At 53.1% G+C, this 7,839-nt stretch overlaps 1 pseudogene; it reads left to right on the forward strand.

The window, feature by feature from the left end:
- The first annotated feature begins 4,019 nt into the window (after window positions 1-4,019).
- LOC101579418 lies at window positions 4,020-6,327 on the forward strand (annotated as a pseudogene).
- The last annotated feature ends 1,512 nt before the right edge of the window (window positions 6,328-7,839 follow it).

Raw genomic sequence — 7,839 nt, forward strand, 5'->3', positions numbered from 1 at the left:
GAGCTGGATGAGCTGGCTGCTCCCCTCTCGCAGCCCGGGAGGCGCTGCCCCCACTCCTGCGAGGCCAGCTTCTTTCTGTGCCTTATATTCCACCTTGCTCACTCAGTGAGGGACTAAATTCTTCCAGTGCAACTTTCTGTGTGTGATTATTTCTCCCAAGACCGCCCTGGATCGTTCTTAGCGCCTGCAAGTATAATCTGCCATCTTGCTTGTCCGCGCACTCTCATTGCTCTCGTGCTTTCTGGCCCCGCCCCTCGATGGCAGGATGGCAGGATGGCAGGAGGGGACCTGGCGCCCGGGGCTCTGCTCCCTTTGCAGCACACCTGGAAGGAGGTGTGTGGCTTCCCTTGTGCGCAGGGCATTGTTGCCCTTGAGCCATTTCTACCAGAGCTTTGTGCCCACGCGCTCACCTGCTGCAGTGAGGCCAGCCACGGTCACACGCCCCGCCTGGCAGGCCACCTGCCCACTGGCGGCACAGCCGCTGTCCTGATGCCCTTCCCCTCCCTGCTCTCTCACCTGTAACTGCTAGAGGGGCCGCGTCTCAGGCTGCACACTCGTTTTCTTTTTCACATCTATTTTCTCCCAGATGAGCTATCTCATTAATCTGTTTGTCTACCTCAAATTTACTCAACTACGGGGAGATTCTCAGGAACCCTAAACTCATAAATCTAGCTGAAATATACATACACATGTGAAGACATACGGTAAATACTTAAGGGGCTCTCCTGTGTTTTCCTTATAACTTAGTCACTTAATTTTGCTTTAAAGTTTGGACCACCCACAGTGGGCTGTGGAAGCCCCAGGGCTTCTGCCTCAGCCATCGGGAGACCCACCCAGGTGCTGCATCCAGGCTGGGCACGACGCGGGCCAGTGCAGTTGGCTGTGTCTTGGATACCGGGTCTCTCACTCCTACAAATGGAGTAAGAACAATGCTGTCCACTTTGCCAGGACGCGGGGCCGCCCACCTGGCGTCTCCGTAGGGAAGAGCGTCTGAGAAGGCCTGAACCACTGCAGAGCTACTTGCAGCTCTGACACAGAGATGGGCCGTGCAGGAGTGCCAAAAGGTTCTGAATGCACGAAGTCATCTGGTTTCCTTTTTGTTGAGGCTTCCGAGTGACAGCTGAGCTGACAGAAGTTGGGATTAACCGAGGACAGATAGGAGAGCTTTTGTTAGAGGCCTCTATTCTCTGCCGGTTTTCACTGCTGTTCAATCCCCACAGTGCCATTTCAAATTATCAGGAGGCAAACCCGCGGTGAAGGGGGGAATCCACTTGCAAGAGACTCACAGATTCCAGGTGCAAGGAGAGGGCAGCATGAGGTGTCACATGCACCCCTGCTTTCATGTCACTCATTCTAATCTCACTTTTATTGATTTAAAAGTGTACTTTATGAATCCTGTTTGTATCTATCACCTACCATCTCTCTACCTGCCTATCTATCATCTATCTTAAACTCAGGAGCAGTTCAACAGAGATGATAACTGGAAAAATGCAAAAAGGAACACATTATGACGCTGGCTAAAACGGACAGCTGTTCCTATGCTCGCGCTACAATTCCAGCTTTACTGTGGAGGTGTAGAAGGCCGCGTCCGGGGCTCTCCTCAATTCGCTGCTGCTCCCACCAGGGCCGGGGGTCGCCGGCTTTCCTCTGCCTGCCGCCATCTAGCTGCTGTTCGCTCTGACCTGCTGCAGCCTCCTCCCCCCACCCCCCCAGCTCTGCGGGCCACTCAGCAGAGCATGCAGCCGTCGTTCACAAAACGTGGACCGATGCTGTCTTGCCAAGCCCCAAGCGCCAGCGCCCGTGCACCCACACGCTGACGTTCAGCATGCCCGCTCCTCCCGGAAGAGCCCTCCGTGCAAAGGCAGTGTGGGGCAGCAGGGTCCACGCCACAGCACTTGGTGGTGCACTCTGACAAAGAGGTAAACTGCTTTAGAATTTTACCTGTAGATCAGAGAAGCTTTTGCACGACAGGAAAAATGCAAGGAGCAGAAAGTGGATGGTCATAAGAAGGGGAGGCGCAAGCTGCCTGCCGAGAGGAGGCCTCCACCTGCGGTGCCCTTGAGCAGAAAATGCCCGGGCCGCTGCGCTTCAGTCTCGGTTGCCCAGGTACCAGTGCCTGTTCCAGCGTGGCGAGTCTGTGTCCCAGGCACGGCTGGTCCTGGGGATGCACGTCGCGTAGTCCAACGCCCATCCTGCCTCCCTGCTTCCTTGTCCAGTGCAAGCGCTGGACCTTGAGAGGGCAGAGCCTGACGTTCTGGCTGATCTCGATCAGGCCTGCCGATGTAAACAAATCTGCCTCCGAATCCGGGTGTCCTTCCGCGTCTGTGCGTGCCCTCGCACCCGAGCAGGGCCCAGAAGTCCGGGCAACTCTGCCGTCTGACAGCAGTCGCGGGTGGGTCGGCCACATCCTGTCTGCAGCACAGAAACCGACCTGAGGAACGACCGAATCCCTCGCGCAGCCTCGAGGATTCTGCGCCATGAGCAGCTGCTTCTCCCAGAACAGCGTGGCGCTTTGCGGAGGAGACCTGCTGTGCTTGAGTCGGGCTGGGCGGGGCGCACCGCAGGCCAGCTCTGTCGTCCCGCCCCTGGGCACACTGATGCTCATCAAATGCGGAGCACAGCCCGCCTCTGCTGTCCCAGCTCCAAAGGCAGGGCTGGAGGTCTCCTTTCTCTGGGGGCCTAGAGCAGCCCCGAAAGCCCGTATATCAGGGAATGTCTGAAAACACCCCTGGAAAATGGTGTGTTTCCTCCACCTCGAAGATTCTGTAACTACATGACTGTTCAGCTTACGACCCCAAATAGAAAACGCACGGAGGCCCCGGCAGAGTTCCACCAGCGCGGCCAGCGTCACGTTCCTCCTGCCGTGCCCCACGATGGGAGGCTGCGGCTGGTTCCCGCGTGTGCGGCAAGCGCAGAGCCCTGCGCAGGCGTGCTCCGTCTCGGAGCCACAGGTGGAGGGCTCGGTCCCCCTGCGCCGACTGGGATGTTCCGATGGAAGCGAAGGCAAACGCTCAGCAGACACAAGGGCTGGTCACTTCTCTTCCTGGCGTACTTGTCAGGCTCACTGTCATGCCTGGGCCAGGGCGCGGGCATAGGGGCGAACAGCCTGGTGGCTCCAAGTCAGAGACGCTGAAGCGGAAGTGCCTGCTTCCTCGCCGCCGCAGTCTCCCCAAGATCGCATGTGCAGACCCGAGGGTCATGGTGATGGCCCGCCTGTCCATTTCTTTTTCAAATACTAATGGCTCCTAGGTGATTGTTGGAACTTGGGCAGCGTGCTGGTCAGAAAGCCGCTGCTGGCCCATTCACTAATTTCTTGGGATTTTCATTGGGGGTAGAAGTCTGTGGCTATTGATTAAAAGGAAAAAAAAGCACAATTTAGTGAGCCATTTGTGTGGAGTACATAAATATTAGTGCAATTTATTAGTTATCCTTAAACTGAGATTAAAATGATTTGCTACTTTGTAGAAAATTCATTTTGGCTCACCCCACCCCACTTCCGTGGTGCTGGGAATGAAGCTCCAGGCCTTGTGCAGGCAAAGCGTGAGCTCTGCTACTGAGCCTCTCCCAGGCCCTGGGGTCAAATTTATAAAGTCAAACACAGGCCATAAATTAATGGAACGGAGGCCATGACCACGTCGCTCCTTCTCTACCATGTCTCTCATGTTCTAATCTGCTGATTCCTTCCCCTCCCCTTCCCTTTTGTGGCACTGGAAATCAAACTCAGGACATTGCGCTTGCCAGGCAGGCCCTGTGCCGCTGAGCTACATGCCCAGCCCTCTAGATTTCAACTCCTGCCCACTCATTCACAACAAAATTCTGTACTTGCGGTGCCAAGTGCATATCCATGCTCTGCTTCCTGGGCTAGCTTTAGTCTTCCTTCCTTGACTCAGTTTTCAGAACTGCTTGTGTGCAGATGGCCTGGAATAAGTAGCTCTGGAGACGCACAGAACCCCACGCCACCACTCCAGAGGGATTCGGGTTCTGATGTCCACATTGGCCGGAAAGACAGGCAAAGGGATATGTCCGGTGAGTAAGCAGTAGTTTGGCAGGAAGTGAGAAAACAGATTCTGAATTTAAAACAAGATTTGGTCACTCACTAGGAACTGCACCGCGGGGAGGAGATACAAGAGCATGTACCGGCCAGGGCCCGGGCAGGCTGCACCTGCCGCCCCGCACCACATGCAGGGCGGGCGGCTCAGGTACAAGCACAGCCCAGGGTGGGTTCTGAGGGCCCCTTGCCACCAGCAGGGGAGCAGGGCTCGAAATGCACAGGCAGGAAGAAGAGACCTAGCGACACCAGCAGGGAAGGAGAACTTAAAAACTTAAGGTCATCACATGCCGCAAATCCTACTTGGTAATGCTTATTTGAAAGTTTCCTGATTTCTTTAATAGCAAGACTGTGGTTACATCTTGCTATTTTATGATTTCAACGTGATCTCTTGCACATGTCCCTATGTTCTCTAGAGGGTGCCGTGGTGTGCATATGGGGTGCCACCTCCCACCCCTGTCCCAGGGGCTCCCGAAAATAGGGCTGGTGAAAGAGGACAGGCCATCAGGCAGTCCCTTGGTGGGTGCTGCAGGACCCTGGCCACTCTCTACTCTCTGTTTCTGGCTGCTGTTAGGGTCTCCTGACCACTGTCCTGTGCCGCCACAGGTCCAGAGCCACGGGGCCACATGAACATGAAGGGGGGCATTCAAAGCTGTGTCCCAGTGAGCCTGCCTTTGTTGAGCCAAGTGTCTCACAGCGTTTCTGCGGCAGTAACAGAAAGCCCGCTGCCTCGAAGGGCTACGCTTCTTCACCATCAGGCTTTTCAGGCAGAAAGCCCCACGCCGTGCCTGAATTCAGTGCAATCCCGAAGTCTCGTGGCTCCCAGTATTCTGTGAATTCCTCTTCCTTGTACTAAATAAATGGGTCTTGAGTTGCCTTCAGAGACAAAGTGAAGAGCTGAACTGGGGACAGATGGCCAAGGAGCAGCAGCCGGTGGCCAGCGTGTGTGCTGAGACCCAGGCAGGCAGGCAGTCCATCCTTCACTGAGCGCTGCCTTCTGTGGCCTTGCAGAGAAATCCAGTGAAATGGAGAGGAGAGGAGAGGAGAGGCAAGGAGAGGAGAGGTGAGGCGAGGCACCGAGCCTTGGCCTCTCCACTCATGCTTGTTAATCTGTGGGGCTGGGGAAGACCAGACCCTCCATGTTCTGCCAGGGTCACCACACCACAGCAATGGGATGAGGCAGAGTCGCGGGTGACAGAGTCCTCCACAGAGCGGCTCTGAGTGGGGTTGATTTAATGTTAATCAATTGCTCTCCTTGTTTATAGTCTGTTCCAGGCTCAAGCCGCTTGCCTGGAGATGGAGCCTCTGTGAGTCCTGATGGACGGAGGCTGGAGTGGCAGGCAGAGCACAGGACAAGGGTACTGCTAAGGACACCTGGCTGCAACCTCAGTTAGCTAGACAAAGGCTGCAGCGTTAGCCTCCTGGCTCAGGGGGGAAGGCCTCCCTGGAGAGGACAGAGCGCTCCTAAATTAGCAGAATGTCTCACTGGAGATGTCCTTGAGGGATTTCTGCCTTTCATGAGTATTCCTTACCTCGTTTGATAACTAAATAAACACAACTCTCTGCCATGGGCTGCTCTGCCTTGGAGCCAGCCAAGTATAGACTGAAACCTCCAGTAACTAGGACCACCATCCAGAACCTGCCAGAGGCCACAAGAAAACATGGGCAGGGTTTCCTCACAGAAGACAAGGCCAACTAGGTATTAAAACACTATCCAAGAGCTAATGCATTTCCTGAAGAAATCAGGGCGATATTGAACATGAGTGCAATGAAGAAGTTTGCATATTTGAAGAAGCCAGAGAAACTTTTGAAAATAATGAAAAAACTAAGGCGTTTTGGAACACCTGCACAAAAGCGCACCAAGAAGAGTAACAGAGGAAGTGACAGGCTCAATTTTACCTTACCTTTCCACTAATCTTGGCCTCTTCATTATCCTCCTTATCATTTTCTTAATGTGGAGATGCTGCCTAAGAAACAAAACTCGCAGACGGGCAGTGACTGAAAGCCACAGTCCTTCCCCTCAGCACCTTAAGACCATCACTCCGCCTCCTGCACCAGATGAAGTGTTTGATAGCAGGGGACTGTCTCCAGGCTTTCTGGAAGATGTAGTAGGGCGCTCAGATGCTGTCTCCTCTTGCCTGGCCAACTGTGATCCATCACCGCCATGAGGAAGCCACTGGCCAGGTGAGCCTGAGAAGAAATGAAAATATGAAGACATAATCAACTTGAGCTCAGCCAGTGCCATTCCTGTGGTGCCTGTGGTCACCTCCAACAAATAAAGCTACCAGCTTCTTTTAACTTTAATTTTTTTTTTTTTTTTTTTTTTTTTTTTTTGTATCAGGCATTGAACTCAGGACCTTGCGCTTGCCAGGCAAGCGCTTATTCTACTGAGCTATCTCCCCAGCCCCTGTCTAATCTTTTAAAAATACCAATTAAAGAACTTTCTAGCACTTTACCACTACTAAATAAATAAATAAATAAATACAGGCTGCGCAGAGCAGTTCTTCGTCTCATCCCCCAGAGAATCTCATGCTGGGCAACTGCTTGGCCAGTGTGAGGCCCTGAGTTTGATTCCTGGTGCCAAAGGAAGCAAAAGGAGGCACTCAAATTCTGTTAGGGGCTCTTGGTCCTCCTGGAGCCCTGAAGCCCACCGCCCAACCCATTTACTTAGGTTTTCACTGCAGGTCTGATTATCACTATGGGTGTGCGTGGGAGCAGTGGGCGGCGGTGGCCCCTTGATGGCTGCGGACTCCTACTTTCTGTGGACATGGGAGGCCCGTGGTGTCCAAGCTGTGGATGAGAACCAACTGCACTTAGCACGGGGCTGTAGCCAGATTGGCAGAGCGCTGCGGAAAGCCACCTGGCTCTCTGAGAGGGTGGCCATAGGAATCTGTTTGGATAACACCTACCTTATAAATAAAAAAGGTCTGTAGCTTAGGGAGAAGAAATGTGCAGTGAGTGAGGACTTCCCTTGTGTTTTATACCTCTTGCACCATTCAAATATAGCAGAAAACCCTTCAATATGACCAAAGTTTCATCAGTGAACTGTGACACATGGTGGTGTGTTATGGCTCTGGCTAGCTGTCTTCCCAAAGCCTCTTGTGCTCACAGGTGACACACTGCAGAGGTGGCCGGTCCAGGGCGTGCGGTTCTGGGCTGAAGGGTGTACGATGACTAAAACTGCTTTAGGATAGTCCTGGGTGTGGGTGATGGGAAGCCCCACCGTGGTTGCGGGTGGTACCCCAAAGGCTTGTATCCTGGATAAGGTACAAGGGAAAGGGAAGCTTGCTTTGCTGCCAGCTGCTTCCTGCTCCCCTGCCACAGACGGCTTCCTCTGTGCCAGGCCACCCTGCCTTAGAGCCAGCTGACTACGGACTGAAACCTCTACAAACTCTGAGGTTAAATGAACCCTTTCTCCTTTAACTTTTGGGGATCGGGTATCTTACTTCAGTAAAAAGAAACATAACTAAGACACGGTGTTTGGTACCAGTTGCTATGGGCCTCAGGACACTGGCCTTACTCTGTACTCTGTCCTCTTCCTATCAGATTTTGGAAGCAAATTATGGGCATAACTTAGCTTCAATTATAACAAAGCTCCGGATGGAACAGGATTAAGGATGTGGAATCTGAGAACAGCTGGGTAGAGTTTGATGCTCTGCTCAGCTGGGATTATTACTTGACAGGGAATTAACCTTCATTAGCCTTTGGTTCACTGTATTTCTCAGTCTCAGTTAAAGCAATGTGGCTTTCATGCCAACTAATTATAAAATATTTGAAGTAGGAGAGGGGAA

This window comes from Octodon degus, unplaced genomic scaffold (genome assembly GCF_000260255.1).
Source record: "Octodon degus isolate 3935 unplaced genomic scaffold, OctDeg1.0 scaffold00228, whole genome shotgun sequence".
Lineage (NCBI taxonomy): Eukaryota > Metazoa > Chordata > Mammalia > Rodentia > Octodontidae > Octodon > Octodon degus.